The sequence below is a fragment of the Mus musculus genome, chromosome 4 (assembly GCF_000001635.26).
Source record: "Mus musculus strain C57BL/6J chromosome 4, GRCm38.p6 C57BL/6J".
Taxonomy (NCBI): domain Eukaryota; kingdom Metazoa; phylum Chordata; class Mammalia; order Rodentia; family Muridae; genus Mus; species Mus musculus.
Genome location: NC_000070.6, coordinates 114,942,354 through 114,959,038, shown reverse-complemented (window position 1 = coordinate 114,959,038; position 16,685 = coordinate 114,942,354). Strand labels below are relative to the sequence as shown.

At 45.2% G+C, this 16,685-nt stretch overlaps 1 long non-coding RNA gene across 1 annotated transcript; it reads left to right on the top strand.

Moving 5' to 3' along the window:
* Positions 1 to 8,190: 8,190 nt before the first annotated feature.
* Gm40229 lies at positions 8,191 to 12,226 on the top strand. Its single transcript, XR_868023.1, has 3 exons — positions 8,191 to 9,910; positions 10,218 to 10,421; positions 11,612 to 12,226. It is a non-coding gene; the product is annotated as a predicted gene, 40229 (long non-coding RNA).
* Positions 12,227 to 16,685: the final 4,459 nt, after the last annotated feature.

Sequence of the window (16,685 nt, the reverse complement as noted above, 5' to 3'; positions counted from 1 at the left end):
ATCATGTTAGAATTTGCAGTCATTGAAGAGGTACTTGGAGATAACGGTGACTGATGAAAGATGAGGCCATTCAAAGTTAGCGTTCCTTCCTTGGAGATTTGGCCTTCATCTTCAAAGGGCACCACTGGGACAAGCAGTTGTGCCACCAGCACATTCCTTGCCTTCTGGTTTTCTCTCTGAGTCACTGATACAGAAATTCAGATATCTTCGGTTAATTAATTTCATTTATTTTTTTCTGTCCCCTATGAGACAAGTTCCAATTGTGTTAGTTCAAGCTGATCTCAAACTCACCCACCTCCTGGTTTAGCCTCTTCTGTGCTGGGATCATAGGTGTGTACCACCAGACTGGTTCAGTTATTCTTTCTTAGTTCAGTTATCTCTAATACCTCTGTGTCTTCAGCTAAATTGAATAGTCCCTAATTCTAATCATTTTTCAATAAAAGGAAGCTTATTAATTATGTGCCAAAGAGAAAGGAAAACAATGGTCCTAACCACCCGTCCCTTTCCTTTCATATTCTTGGAACCAGTGTGGTAGGCGTAGGTGTAGTTGTTCATGATGATGTAATGATCTGGGTATTTTCCAAACCCTGCATTTCACCAGCTTTCCTCTTGTGGGGAGATAGGAAAACCCAAGCTGAATTTTAAACTAAGGTTAACCATACTAGCTCCAGGCTGCTGGGTTCAGGCTTTTACAGATCCCTGCCTGCTGGCCCTTCACAGCAAAACCCACTTTTCTTGAGTCTTTCTTCAAAGAGGCCTTTCTTGGTAGGTTACCAAATATATTACCACATTCTAGCCTGTGGTGTGTTCATGAACAGTACTAATTAAGAGCACTTCATGAATAATAATGTTTGGATCCCAACATAGTGCATATATGACCAATTACAGCGCTTGAGGGATCTGGTGCCCTCTTTGGCTTCCATGTGTGAGTAGATAGACATATACACATATACCACCCTGCATGTACAGACATATACAGATACATAAAAACAATCTTGTTTGTTTTTGTTTTTTTGAGACAAGGCTGTCCTGGAACTCAGTCTGTAGACCAGGCTGGCCTTGAACTCAGATCTGCCTACCTCTGCCTCCTGAGTGCTGGAATTAAAGGCATGTGCCACCATTGCCCAGCAAAGAATTAACTTTAAAAAAAAAACGAACAAAAACATGTTTGTGAAATTTGGAAATAGTCTTATAGAATTTTTTTTCTGACAGTGTCTCTCTATGTAGCTTTGGCTGGCTTTAATTTCACAAGAGACCTGCCTGCCTTGGTCCCCAAGTAATTGCTGGGATAAAAACACCTAATTCCATAGTTTTAAGAATTTCCAAGAAAATGCCTTAATTCAGTAAGTCATATTGGGAGTTCTAAACCCTTGCATACCTGTAAGCATGTAGAATTGGCCTCCTGCCAACTGCCTGGTTCTAAGGACATCCAGGGCCAGAGGCCAAAGCTATTGGCTATGTTCAGCAATTAGTACTTAAAAGGCACAGAATTACAGAAAGCATAAAGTTCTGTGCCTCTGCTTACAGTGAGTTGTTTATAGGCTTTAAAAAGAAGTGTTTTTACAAGCTGCCAGAACTTGGCAAATTGTGTGGCTGATGGTGGCAGGACAGCATCAAAGTGGCCCCATGATGGTACCAAGAGCACAGTACATATACTGCTGTTGCCCTGTCCTCATTTGGGATGATGGACTAAATGAACAAGTTCTTTAATTAGAAGGCTAGCTTTTAGATTGGGAGAGAGTATTTCCACTTTAGAGTAACTGAGTGGTTGATCTCAGGACATTGCTCCATGGAAGAGCATTTGTTCAGCGTGATGCATGCCCTGGGTTCAATTTCCAGCACCACAAGAAAAAATAATATAGTGACCAAGTTAAAACATCAATGTCTGCTTGGTGCCTTGTCAGGTGCCTATCATCCTGACTACTTAGGATGCTGAGGCAAGAAGAAAAGATCACATGAGTCCAGGGGGACAACCTGAACAATATAGCAAGGCTGAACAATAAAGCCAGCTTCTTCAAAACTGATCTCACCTCGTCAGGGCGTGTCGTGCGCCATAGCCAGCATGGCTGAGCAGAGTGTATCCCTTTTCCATTGCTTAGAGCCTTTACTTAGGGTAAAGAAGCGCTGTTTCAGAAAGGAAGTAAATACTGGGCTTGGGCTCGAGACTTACTGCTGTGTGCTAATGGAAAAATTCAAAATCTGGGCGGAGTGGAATGGCATGGGGCAGGAAGAGTGAGATTTCATTCCAATATATGTATATTATGGTCCTTGCTGGGGCTGGCTTGTCCTGTCACTCATCAAACACCATTCTTGTTCTATCCCAAAATGTTCATTATCACAAACCTCTCTCCCACTCCTGAGTGTTTTGTTGACAAAAATTGGTTGAGGAATGTACGTCATGTTAACATCATCTATCTTTGTTTCTCTTTAGTTCATGTTTTGAGTCATTTTATGGGTATTTCTGAGTTTGATTCAAAGCAGTTAACTAGAGCTAACTCACTGTCTTTTCTTTAACCTTATTATTATTATATTATTAGATATTTTCTTTGCTAAGTCACTGTCTTATGTGACCACATGTACATAAACTAGCTGGTAAAATAATAGCTATGTACACATAGGACTTGATTCATTATCTCAGTCTAATAACATTTATTCAGGGTGTACCCTCTTAGGTTTAGTTAACTGGTCATTCACTAGTCAATGTTCAGGGGTGTCAGTCCTGAGGCTTCATTCCAAAGGATGATAATAACACCAAAATCTTCATGTTAAAATAATTGGTCATGGGGGCTGGAGAGATGGCTCAGTGGTTAAGAGCACTGACTGCACTCCCAGAGGTCCTGAGTTCAATTCCCATCAACCACATAGTGCCTCACAGCCATCTGTAATGGGATCTGATGCCCTCTTCTGGTGAGTCTGAAGACAGCTACAATGTACTCATAATAAACAAAGTAAATCTTTAAAAAAATAAATTAAAGAAAAAAATTGGTCATTCAAAATGGGTGTCGGGACAAAGATACAACCATCAAATATATGCAGTCATCACAAGCTTACCAGAGAAACTAAGGTCTAGTGGTTTCTTAACCACACTTTGAGAGAAATGCTTTTTTTCTCCATATGCGTTTGCTTTGTACATGTCCATGTGTGAGGGGTTCATATGTATGAGGATGCTTGCACATGTGTGTATGTACAAGTATGTGGAGGAGGGAAGTTAATCTGGTCTTCTCAATCTATTTACTGAGATGGGATGTCTTGCTGAACTCGGAGCTTGCCCCAGGGATCTCATCTGTCTCTGTCTTCTGAGTGTTGAGATTATACGAAGTCACCATGCCTGGCTTTTCCATAGGTTTGGGGACTTGGAACCCATGCTCATGGAAAGCCCTTTATCCACGGAGCCTATCTCCCTAGCTGTTTTACTTTAATTAGTTGGTTAGTTAGTTAGTTAGTTAGTTTGTTTGTTTGTTTGTTTGTTTTTTAACTAAGCTCTTACTCTGTAGCCGAGGCTGGCCTGGACCTAACTGTGCACTGACCCCCCCTCCCGCCCCACTGCCCTATGCTGCAGTCTTCCTTCCCGCCTCACCCTCCTGAGTGCTGGGTTTGTAAGTGTGAGCCACCACAGTCACCAATGCGTGCTTTTAATGCTGGCTGACTTTTACTTCTGCGGTCTCATTTTGTTTTCCTAGCAATTCTGAGGCACTTTGGAATTGTTTTCCTTTTGCATGATGATTAAAGTGAGGCCTAAAGAGTCCAAGCCAATTGCCTAATGAGCTTTATAAGCAGTAGTTGGGGTTTGGAACTGAGGTACAATTGAAGCATTCACCTTGAGCCTCACCCAGTGTGGTGGTTTGAATAGGAATGCCCCCTATAGATTCGTGTGTTTAAAGCTTGGCCATTGTGAATGGCACTATCAGGAGGTTATTGGAGTATGTGTGGCCTTGTTGGAGAGACTGTGTCACTGTGAATCAAGCTTTGAGGTCTCATATATGTTCAAACTAGGCCTAGTGTGGCATTTACTTACTGCTACCTGCTGATCAAGATGTAGAACTCTCAGCTCCTTTTCTAGCACATGTCTGCCTGCATGCCACCATGCTTCCCACCATGATAATAATAGAGCTAAACCTCTGAAACTGTAAGCCAGCCCCAATTCAATGTTTTTCTTTATAATAGTTGCCACGATCATGATCATGGTCATGGTTGCTCTTCACAGCAACAGAAACCCTAACTAAGAAACAGCAACAGACAATATGTACTCACTGATAAGTGGATAATAGCCCAGAAACTTAGGATACCCAAGATATAAGATACAACTTGCCAAATGCATGAAATTCAAGAAGAATGAAGACCAAAGTGTGGACACTTTACCCTTTCTTAGAAATGGGAACAAAACACCCATAGAAGGAGTTACAGAGACAAAATTTGGAGCTGTGACGAAAGGATGGACCATCTAGTGATTGTCATATGCAGGGATCCATCCCATAATCAGCTTCCAAATGCTGACACCATTGCATACACTAGCAAGATTTCGCTGAAAGGACCCAAATATAGCTCTCTCTTGTGAGACTATGCCGGTGCCTAGCAAACACAGAAGTGGATGATCACAGTCAGCTATTGGATGGGTCACACGGCCCCTAATGGAGGAGCTAGAGAAATTACCCAAGGAGCTAAAGGGAACTGCAACCCTATAGGTGGAACAACAATATGAACTAACCAGTACCCGGGAGCTCTTGTCTTTAGCTGCATATGTATCAAAAGATGGCCTAGTCGGCCATCACTGCAAAGAGAGGCCCATTGGACTTGCAAACTTTATATGCCCCAGTACAGGGGAACGCCAGGGCCAAAAAGGGGGAGTGGGTGGGTAGGGGATTGGGGGGGTGGGTATGGGGGACCTTTGGGATAGCATTGAAAATGTAAACGAGGAAAATACCTAATAAAAGGAAAAAAAAAAAAAAGAAACAGCAACAGAAACCCTAACTAGTCTGCTTCCCATTTTTCTACCTATTGCCTACTTACAAGACAATGTGCCCTCACATACCTCTACTATTCGTCCATCTTCTCCCATTGATTGATTGATTGATTGATTGATTGACAGGGTCTCATGTAGCCTAAGCCAGCCTCAAAGTCCTATGTAGCATTGATCTTGATTCTACTGTCTACTTTCTAAGTGCTGGGATTACAAACCTGTGCACCATGCCTGGCTCGCTCATCTCTCTCTCTCTCTCTCTCTCTCTCTCTCTCTCTCTCTCTCTCTCTCTCTCTCTCTCTCTCCCTCCCTCCCTCCCTCCCTCTCTCTCCCTCCCTTCCTTCCTCTCTCTCTCTCTCTCTTTCTTTCTTTCTTTCATATTACACTGCAGACAGATCTGCTTGCTACCACTCCACGTTGCATGGGCAGAGGTCAGTGTGGCCTGCCTGCAGCAGGAGCCACTACAACGTGCAAGTGTGTGGTGGACAGATAGTAGAGGAAGTTTGAGCATTGTGAAGGGAGATGGAACTGCAGACATTAGAGGAGAGGAGTAGACTATTGTGAGTAACCTGCCTGTGCTGCCACTGAGAGCTACATCTGGACCTGTGGCTGTGCAGCAGCAGGGGTCAGTATGGCTCATATTACCACTAGAGACCATGGAGATGCCTGCCTGGGACCAAGTGGATGTCCAGGGGCTGTGCAGAGCTGGCCCTGCCCCTCACTGGTTGCAGCAGTCTGGACAGCTGGGCCCACCTCTCACCTGTGGCACCACGAAAGAGAGCGGCTCTGCACCTGCCTGGGCAGCACAGTGGAGCTGGCCCAGTAGTGGGGGTGTGGCTGAGCTGCCCCAAGGGCATGAGTGTGGGAGAAATGACTTGTCTACTATGGGTGATGGGTGTCGAGATGATGCCCTCTGCCCTCTCACCCTTTACCTGAGTCGGTAGAACTGTTGGGTCACGTGAAATGGCTGGTCCTGATGATCCAAAACTGCAGGAGCTCCGTGGTATGGGACAACAACAGGAAAACTGGAAGGAGGCTTGGTGAGGATTCAGTATTAATTGTGTCATAGAAGGAAGAGACCTCGAACCAGACCATTGACTCATTGCAATGAACATTCACAGGTGAAGATGTATGGACAGAGGGGCACACTGTGGGATACACCGTGACGCACTGCAGCTTCTATAATGAGATATTTCCTAAGCTTTGTTTTGTCCTTTTTTGTTTGTTTGTTTGCAGGTTTTTATTTCTGGGGGAGGTTGTGAGGGCAGAGAGTGAATACAAGGGAATGGGGAGATGAGTGGGACTGGGGTGCATGATGTGATGAAACTCATAAAGAATGAATAAAAAGTTTAAAAATATTACACTACAAGATTTTAATACCAGCATTTAAGGGGAAGGGTCAGATCTCTGAGTTCAAGGCTACATAATGAAACCCTGTCTCAAAAAAAAGCTATTACATTTTTATTTGTTGTGTTGTACACACACACACACACACACACACACACACACACACACACACACACACACACACAGTGCCATAGCATATGTAGAGGTCAGAAGACAACTTGTAGGGGTCTAGTGTATCCTTCTATCATGTAGGTTCTGGGGTCATTCTTGGAAGCAGTTGCCTTTGCCTGCTGAGCTATCTTGTTGGCCCAAGAAAGATCTTAAACACTCATTGTGTTATTGTGAGATGGGATCTAGTGTATTATTTCCTTTATTGTATGCTTCACCATAAGATATAACTTTTTGGTTATTGTTGACTTCAGGATAGATTTAAGAGCCAGGAGAATAAAATTATCACTTTTATTTTATTTTTTATTTGGTACCTTTTATTCTTTGAAAGTTCTATATATTTATACAACAATAAAAAACATCAGTTTTATGTCCAGTCATGGTGGTACATGCCTTAGTTCCAGCACTTGGGAGGCAGAGGCAGGTGAATTTCTGTGAGCTGTAGGACAGCCTGATCTACATAATACATTCCATGCCAACCAAAGCTACATGGTGAGACCTTGTCTTCAGAACACCACCACCACCACCACCACCAACCTTCCAGACCCACATCAGTTTATAGGCCCGTTTCCCAGGGCCCAAGTGCAGAGTGAGCCCTCAATAAACACTTGTTGGAAAGAAGACGCTGAAGGTAGGAACAGGAAGGGAGGTAGACTGAGTACATCATCAGCTCTACTCTGCTCTTAGCATACAATTCAGAAAGACTTAAAATATGACTCTCAGTGGTAAAAAAGAAAAGGGACTATGATCAGGAAATTCCATTCTGGCAGTCATCTTATCAATGCTAATTTTAAAAAATTTATTATTATTATTATTATTATTATTATTATTATTATTGTGTGTGTGTACATGAGCTTGCCACAGTGTGAATGTGGAGGTCAAGAGATGGCTTTGTGGAGTCAGTTCTCTCCTGCCACCTTCGTGTGGGCTCCGGTGATTGAACTCTGGTCATCAGGTTTTCCTGGCAAGCAATTGACTGTCTCTCCCCGGTTTTAGTTTTGTCTTGACCCACTGTGCCTCTATTACACTATATTAGGGCATGGAAAATCTCTGCTGTAAAAGGACAAGTTCCTGGTTTATGTTTTAGATCTGAAACCACTTAGTGCAAATGTCTGCTTGAAACCTTATAAAATTATAGTATATCCTCAGGGCTTTAACAGTGACTCTATTGAAACTAGGCAAGAATCCACCGGTATCCTTGCAGACTGATCTCTCTCTCTCTTTAGCTGGCCATTGTAGTGTTTCTGTTGCTTTCATTACAGTAAATATATGGAGAGGGCATGCTCATGCCATGGTATGCATGTACAGTCAGTTCACTATGCGGGCCCTGCTGGCGGAACTCATCAGACTTAGTAGCAAGTACCTTTACCTGGGCTCTCTCCCTAGTCCTTTGCTATTTTTGGTTTTGCTTTTTATTGTTTTGCTTTGAGACAGTATTTTGCTATGGAGTCCTGGCTGGTCTGGAACTCATATGCAGACCACGAACAAGATAACTTCAAATTTAACAATGATCGCCTTGCCTCCATATCCTGAGTATTGGGATTAATGAGGCATGCACCAACATGCTTAGCTGGCACTTCTTTTAATTTTTTAAAAAAGATATGTGTGCTGGGCAGTGGTGGCGCACGCCTTTAATCCCAGCACTTGGGAGGCAGAGGCAGGCGAATTTCTGAGTTCGAGGCCAGCCTGGTCTACAGGGTGAGTTCCAGGACAGCCAAGGCTACACAAAGAAACCCTGTCTTGAACCCCCCTCCCCAAAAGAAAGTTATGTGTGTGTGTGTTTGCATGAATGCAACATGTGTACAGATGCCCAAGGAGGGCAGAGAAGGGGTTAGAGCCACTGGAGCTGGCCTTACAGGGTTGTGAGCCACTTGAATAGGAGCTAGGAACTGAACTCAGGTCCCCTGAAAGAGCAGGGAGTGCCCTTAAGCACCAAGCCATCTTCCCAACACTCAGCAATGTGATTGTTGTCTTTATTTTAATTAATTAATTAATTAAGTAAGTAAGTTATTGGGTGAGCACTACAATGTACAGAGGTGGTCAGAGAACGACTTGTGGAGACAACTGTCTTCTTTCCGTAGTGTGGGGCCTTCCAAGGGATCGAATCCAGGTCGTCAGGTTGGCCCCAAGTGCCTTTACCAGCTGAGCCATTTAGCTAGCCCCAGAATGCTAGTTCTTGATCAGTTATTGAGTGTGGAAGGATGCTTTAACAGACTGAGCTGTATTTCTTCCGTATTCTCTTACTGATGGGTGGGGGTCAGTGCGGATTCTTACTAAGCTTTTGGGTAACGGAATAGAGAAGTGTCCTCGAGGTTCTCCAGACAGCCGGAAGCAGAGCCGGGTTGAGAACCTGACTCTCCTGGCTCTTCCTCCAGCACCACCATGCTTTCTCTACCACCTTCCAGTCAAGGACTTGCAAAGGAGAAGCAGTCATCCCCGTGGTGCCCCAGAACTGCTCTTACTGCGCAACAGGACTTCACGAACATTTATTGAATTTATGTATTTTAAACCACGTTTAAAACAAAAGCCAACGCCTCAGGCTCCACCTCTGGAAAATCCAATTTAATTTTAAAGGCCACTTGGATGAATCCAACCAGTGGTTCTCAAATGGAATCTTGGTGAGGGCTGGTGAGACCCAGAAGGCGGCCCACCCTGTGGGTTTTTGAATCAGCCAATCTAGTGTATGGTCAAAAATATTTCCCTCTCTCAGTGTCTCTGTCTGTCTGTCTCTCTTTTCACATGTATGTATGTATGTATGTATGTATGTACGTACATATGTGTGTATGTATGTGTATATGAGTGTGTGTGTGTGTGTGCAGGTTCATGTGTGTGAGGACAAAGGACAGGCACCATCCCTCTGGTGCCGTCTTCCTTGCTTTTTGAGAGGAGTCTCATTGGCCTAGAACTCACCAGGGCTAGACTGGCTACCAGTGAGCCCAAAGATCCACGAGTCTCCACCTCCCTGCCCTGGAATTACTGGCACATTAGAATTACCACCCCTTAAAAACTTGTAGGTGACACTGGTACTCTGGGAATCTCTATATCAAAAGTAACTGGGATAAATGCTACGAGCCTACAGCCATACAGCCAAGTCTATGGGTTTGGGACTAAGTCTATCCACAGTGCCTCATCCAGATTAGGTCCTTAGCGTGAGTGTATTGGCACTCAGCAGCCAGTTAATAAAAGCTCACAAATGAAACCTATTGCCTTGCCGGCCATTGCAGAAGCTGCAGAGCAGAGGGAAAGGTCCCCGATGTCCTCTCATTAAGGGAGTTGCTGATGGGATGACAGATTGCTCTTTTTTTATCTTACTTGGCAGTGTCTTTGATCCCAGAAGGCTGTAGAGCACAAAGGACCCTCAAACTCTGAAGAGATGTGGAGTAGATGTGTTGAGCATGGCTCGAGGGCAGATGAGGGTGTGGAAGCTGTGTGAGGAAGGTAAGAGTTCCCAACAGTGAGTTGGGCTTCTTAAGGACATGGCTCCTCTACCCTGGATACAAGCAAACCATTTTCCAGTCCCGAGCTTCTGTCATTCAGTGGCCATCATGTTTGAGTTGGAGTGGGGTCTGAGGTCCACCTGGAACCCCAGATATATTCTCAGGCCTTCTTGAGACCCAGGATGCAGGAGTTCCTTTGCTATAGAAGTGGAGGAAAGGGTCAGGGTCCCGCCTAAGTTTGTGCCTTCTCATAAGAATCCAAATGCTGAAACGTTCCCTTGGCTTCTCTTTCTGCCCCCCCCCCCCAGGGACAATTGCTCAGCAAAGGCTTCTGGGAGGACGACTATTAGTAGAGTACTACTAGTAGAGTTTGGGAGGTAACTCTGTGATGGAGAAGAGGAACTGTGTGCTTCCATGGAGAAACAGCACCAGAAAAAGACAGTAATGAAGGGTACGGGAAAGCCTCCTGATAGCAAGAAGGAAGGTCCCTGTGTGAAAAGGGGGCACACAAGGTAAATGGGGAAGTGCATCAGAAAGTGTTTAGTGTGAGGTTAAGGAGCACGGATGATGCCCTGTGATTATGTGACAGAGCACGGACTAGAAAGCTACAAGGCCATTAAGCTGCTTGAGCCAGTTCTACAAAGCCCTTTGGATTTTTGAGCCTGCCCTCCCGTTTATCTCCTTCTCTTCCTCCTTCCACCCTTCTCCCCGCTCTGCCCGCTTCCACCACCCCCTCCTCTCTCTTCCTCCTCCCTGTAAACTCCCTTGAGTTCTATTTTGAAACCCTTAATGGGTTTTTCCATCTCACTTGGGACATTTTGAAAATGCTCTCTGGCTTGGCCTATGTTGGGGCTGGGCCCAGGGCAAGCTGGCTAGGAGGTGGGTCCCCAGCAATAAGCAACCCACAGAATTGTGTCTGTTATTTAAGAAAAGTTTCTGGGTTTTTGGCTAATTGCAAAAATACATAATGGATGCTTTTTGCATCTGCTAGTTATTCTAGAACAGGCCTGCATCCAAGACCGAACTTTAAACAAACAATAAGATTATGGCGCTTAACTATTTCAATGTGTAACAGAAAAGGAAGCCAAGCCCCAAGAAGTTACATTAACACATGCATTCAGACATAAGCACACGAGCACTCATACCAACAGATAAAACATACACACGCAGGGTTTGGCAACAGCACACACAAATACATGCTTTCATACTAGCAGTTAGAGTATATTTGCACACCCAGCTCACACACAACTCCTATACATTGACCCTCAAGGTACATATGTAAATGGTACATGCATACCTGTATTTGAAAACACCCTCATGACACCAAACACAAAAGGACATAGACACGCAACACCAAGCACAGATGTGGCACAAATCTTCCTTTTTTCCCTAACCATATGGGTGCTCTCCCTGGATAAGTGAATGGTCCTCACAATAGGAAATACATGAAGCACTTTGTCAGCTAGCTGGGCACTGGCTGTGTCTAGGCTGCGATTGGTGTAGTTACCAATGTAGTCACAAGGGGGCACCCAGGGTCCATTCTGCGTCTGTCTACCTTCCACTTTCGAGAACAGATCAGTTTCTGTGTATACACAAGCCTGCACCTTCCTCTTCTGGTTCTCTGCACAGAGCTCTGTGGGCCCAACCTTGACTTTTTCCCAGTGTCCCCTGAACAATCATTTTTATCTTCTTCCTGTAACAGGTCACCGAAACAAGGCCTCTTCCAGCAGAACGATGCACCTTACCTAACTGGATTTACTAAGTCCTGATAAACACATGACTCCTACTTAACCCTTCTCTGGGAGCAGCTGTTAACATCTTCAGCCTATCCCAGAATCCTCCAGTGCAGAGTCGCCAGAGTCACTAATACACATTAAAGTAACGGGGTAAATGAGCTTATGCCAAGCCAAAATGCAGGCTGCACCCCAACTGATCAGGTGGAAGAGGTCTCTGGCCTTCCACACTCTCCTGGCTTTTTGTGTCTCAGAGTTACAAATGTCAGTTTCTAAACACAAGGTAGAGGCCGCAGGAGTAGCTCAGTAAGTAAACCACTCACTGTGCATGGCCGAGGACCTGAGTCTGCAGAACCTACACAGAAGCCTAGTGAGACAGCTTGCACACCTGTGATCCCAGCTCTCCGTGGGGAGAAAAGAGATCAAGAGAGAAGAGACCCCCCAAAGCACAAGGACCACAGCATATGCAGCAGTGAACAACAAAGATCGTCTGTATGAAACAAGATAGAGGTGTCCTAGAGTTTCCATTGCTGTGAACAGTCGCCATGACCAAGGCAACTCTTAATAAGGACAACGTTTAATTGGGGCTGCCTGACAAATTCAGAGGTTAAGATTATCATCAAGGTGGGGAGCATGGCAACTTCCAGGCAGGCATGGTGCAGGAGGAGCTGAGAGTTCTACGTCTTGTTCCAAAGGAGAAGGCTGACTTCCAGGCTGCTAGGACGAGGGTCTTAAAGCCGACACCCACGGTGACACACACACTTCCTCCAACAAAGCTGCACCTCCAAATAGTGCCACTCCCTGGGCCAAGCATATTCAAGCCACCCCAGAAGGTAAGGACACATGAGGCTGCTTAGTGAACAACAAAGATAGCCTGTGTGAAACAAGATAGAAGGTAAGGGCACATGACTTGCACACATGTACTGTGGCACACACATCAGCACTCACACACACCACATACACATACAAATGAGTTTAAAGCTTCCCATACAAGGTAGGGACAGGAAGACAGGAAGCCATGAAACCCATGCTTTTCAGATTCCTGGGCAGGAGTGCTCCGTTCTCCTCACTAAGTAGCTCAGACTCCTCTAACAGACACCCCTACAGTTCATTATGACGAGGCCCTGAGCAATTCCAGAAACAAAGGACTGATGCCCTTCCAAAGATGTAGGGTCTGCTGTGTGCATGGGACCAGCACACCATGGGGCACGCAGCAGCAGACCCAGTGCAGGGAGAGGTTGTGAGGAACTTTCTAGAGAAATGGAAGGAGAAGGAGGAAGAGTTGAGGAACGAGCATTGTATCTGCTTGGTTAATCCTCATAGACGCAGCCTGCGCGTCTGTGGTCTGAAACCCTAACCACCGGTCCAGAGTGATTTTTATTGATGTAAGCAGAGGACAAGCTTGAGACTCACAGGCCAAAAGCAACCTGGGATATTTGGTTTCTATGGCTTCACAATAAAACACCTGCTTATTACCTCGAGTTCGGCAGGTCAGAAGTTTGGGAAGAGTCAGCTGGGTTCCCATCGTGCTGTCAGAAGTCTAAGATCAAGAAGTCAGCTGGTCCAGGCTCTTCCTGGAGGCTGTGGAAAATTCACCTCCAAGCTCCTTCCTTACGACTGAAGGGCAGAGGACCTCATTTCCTTGCCTACTGCTGCTCATCAGGGTCCTTGGCTCTGAAGACTGCTCTAGGGACTTTTCCACATGTCCTTCCATCTTCAACACAGCCAAGGAGGCAGGATCTTTCTTGTGGTTTGCATCTGTTATCTCTGTTGCCAAATGGACAGAGTTGACTTAAACGACTCAGGTGACAACAATGGCTTTGACTAAGTATCCTCGCATCTTATGTCGTCTGGTCAGTTCCTCAGCTGCAGCTGTTAAATCTCCTTTACCTTGTAGTTCATGAAGGAGGGAATTATCTTCGGGTGGCGGTCAGAACTCTGCCCAGAGGGCCTTTACCCTCATGCAGCCTTGTCCCCTTTGAGCATGTGATTTGGCTTTATAGCAAAGGGTCAATTATCAGACTGTGGCCAATCAAGTTGTAAGAGCCCGTTAAAAAAAAAAAAAGTTTCTCTGGCTGGCAGGAGAGAAGAAAGGCAAAGAGGCCCAGGCATGGGAAGCACGTGTCCTGCAGTTGCTTGCTTTGAGGATAGAGACGGCCTTGTGCCAGGGAGGGAGAAAGTCTGGCAACTGGAGTGGCCTGAAGTTGACAGCGAAGACTCAGGGGTTGGCAAGGCCGTGCCTCCAAGGAACTGAATTCTGCTAGTTGGATGAGCCTGGTTGTGGATTCTTCCTCAGAGCTTCCAGATAAAAGCCTGCCTCTGGGTTCCAGTGAGCAGAATCCTGCTGAACTTACCCAAACTCTGACAGGCAGAGCTGAGAGGAACGAAACAGTGCTGTTCAGAGCTGCTAGCTGGGGGAAATTTGTTGTTCAACAATAGACAACTACTACACCAGGCAGGGCATGGCGATCTCTGATTACCATATACAGCTCTCCCCCCCCTCCCCCCCCCGACTTTTACTTTTGTCTGTTTAAAAGTAAGTTTCGATGTAAATGAAATAAATACCTAATAAAAAAACAAAATAAAAAAAGTAAGTTTCATGTGAAGTTTATTTGGCCTTTAAAACATACTAAATTTTAAAATGTGTCTATTTTTAAGTATTCTTGGCTATTTCTTCTTTTATTCTTTTGTGCCATATAGTTTTTATGTTTTATATTTTTGTTTTATTTTTTTATAGTTTTGACAGATTCAGTTTCTTACTGAGCCTCTGTGAGGATATTAACAAAAATTTTAAAGTCTGTTTTTAGTTCTTTTCTGCTTCTCGTATTGTTTCCTGAGGTCATTGGAGATGTTTGTCTTTCCCTGGGTTTAGAGGCATCCCTCCAATAACCTTTGCTAGTTCACACCCACGTGTAAAGGGCATGGGCTGCTCACTGCACTTCCTGTCAGCCACTAGACAACTTCCTTCACTCTCTCCACCCATGGGGTCTCCTATGGACATTCACCTTCCACAGAAGCCTGCAGCCTCTCCCTCTGGAGAGCCCATACAGGTATTTTGCTGTTCTGTGAAGAGTGAGAAAACAGACTTCCCAGGACCCACTGTTAATTCAAGCAGCACTCTGGGAAAGCAACTTGGAGAAAGAAAAGATTTATTTGGTCCACACTTCTAGTGACAGTCCATTATTGAGGGATGTCAGGGCAGGAACTCAAGCTGGAACCACAGAGGAATATTGCTTGCTGGCTAGCTTGCTCACAGGTTCATTCTTAGCTAGCTAGCTTGCTTTCGCCTTCCCTCCCTCCTCTCTCACTATCTGTCTCTCTGCCTCTCTCTCTCTCTGTGTCTCCCTGTCTCTGTCTCTGTCTATCTCTTTCTCTCTTCCTTTCTTTCTGAGACAGGGTTTCTTGGTGTGGCCCTGGCTATCCTGGAACTCACTCTGTAGACCAGTCTAGCCTTAAACTTGAAGATGTGCCTGCCTCTGCCTCCCAAGTGCTGGGATTAAAGATGTGTGTCACCACTGCCCAGTGACATTGTTTCTTTGGAGTCATCCATTAGTTTTCTCTAGTCCACAACGGAAGTTTTGGTATCTGCAAACTCTGGTGCTCATCACTCTAAGCTAATGTTTTAGGATCCTCTCCAGCCCCAAACACAGGTGCACTCTTAGGTCTTCCTCGTCTCTGAGCTGTGATGGACAGCTCACCTACACGTCTTCCTAAAGCCTTCCTCACTACCCCACCCCCCAGCTCTGCTTGAACGTCTAAAGGATGGGAGCTTGGTATGACCAGCATGATCATAGAGTAGGTCAGATTCCTCTCCCTCATCTCAATTAACAATAGAGTTTAAAAAAATAAATAAAAAGACAGTAGATTTACAGGTCACTCATCATTTCCCCTCACTTACTGTGGTCCATCTCATCTCAACTTCAGTATGAAGCCACAGGCAGCTGCTGTTATCCTCCTTCACACAATAGGCAAGCAGAGTTTTGTGGGGTTATTTAGAGGCCCCCCAATGACAGTAGCAGCTGAAAGGTGACCAACCTAAAGAGTACCTGATGCGAAAGGCTGGGAATTTGAAATGGACTTGCAAGGTCTGCTTGAAGTCTCTTCATCTCTTCCAGGAAGCCTCTTCTAATCCTGTTTGCTTCCTGTTCTAAACTTTCACAGAAAACCAAATTAACATGGGTTTGACCTTCTGGGACATTATTTGTTTTCATACCATGAAGGCCAGAAGCCATGTCCAGGCCCCGTGCAGTAGCCGAGGGACAAGGACTGTGGCTCTCTCATTGTACCTCACTGTGTGAGTCCAACTTTTTGTTGAGAGTCCAATGTGAATGAGAAAAAGTTTAAAAGGAGGCGAGGTTTACTTTGGCCCAGAAGAGCTCTGAGAGGCAGTCTGGCTCTACTGAAGTGTAATATGGGCAGTTAGTTTCCTCCTCTTTTGCCCAATGAAAGGGCCTCCTAGTTCCTTTCGGCGGAGAGGCTGGGGCAGTAAGGAAGTGCGGGATGCTCAGCTGTGAGCAGGCTCTGGATTGCCCTCGCCAAGTCCAGATTTTGCCTCCAGCCATTGGTGTCGGGATTTGCCAAACAAACCTAATCACTTAATGAGAAACGAAAATGGTGCCTGGTCCCTCCACTAAATTGCCCCTTTGAAAACAACACACAGGAGATTTATAGTAATCGCTATAATTACCTCATAAAACCCAGAGTTTGAAGACTGACACGCCTCATTTCTGGGAGGAATTTAGAGGCAACAAATTAAGGCAAAGAGTTCTTGGCCTGCTTTGTCCTTGGCTCCCTGGAACCCAGGGCTCTTCCCACAGAGTTCCTGACCCCAGCCAAATATTGTTCCAAACTGCAGGCAGGGCTTTTTTTTTTCCTCCCAGGCTTGTTCCTCCCCTTTTCAATTGGTGCTCTCAAACGAAGGTGAACCAAAGGTCCTAAGAAACCTTGGCATGAGAGCAGACACACAACTCTGAGGCCTCTTACAACATCTGAGCTAAAAGGCAGGAAGAACGGATGGGGACATACATAAAGGCCGCCCTTAGT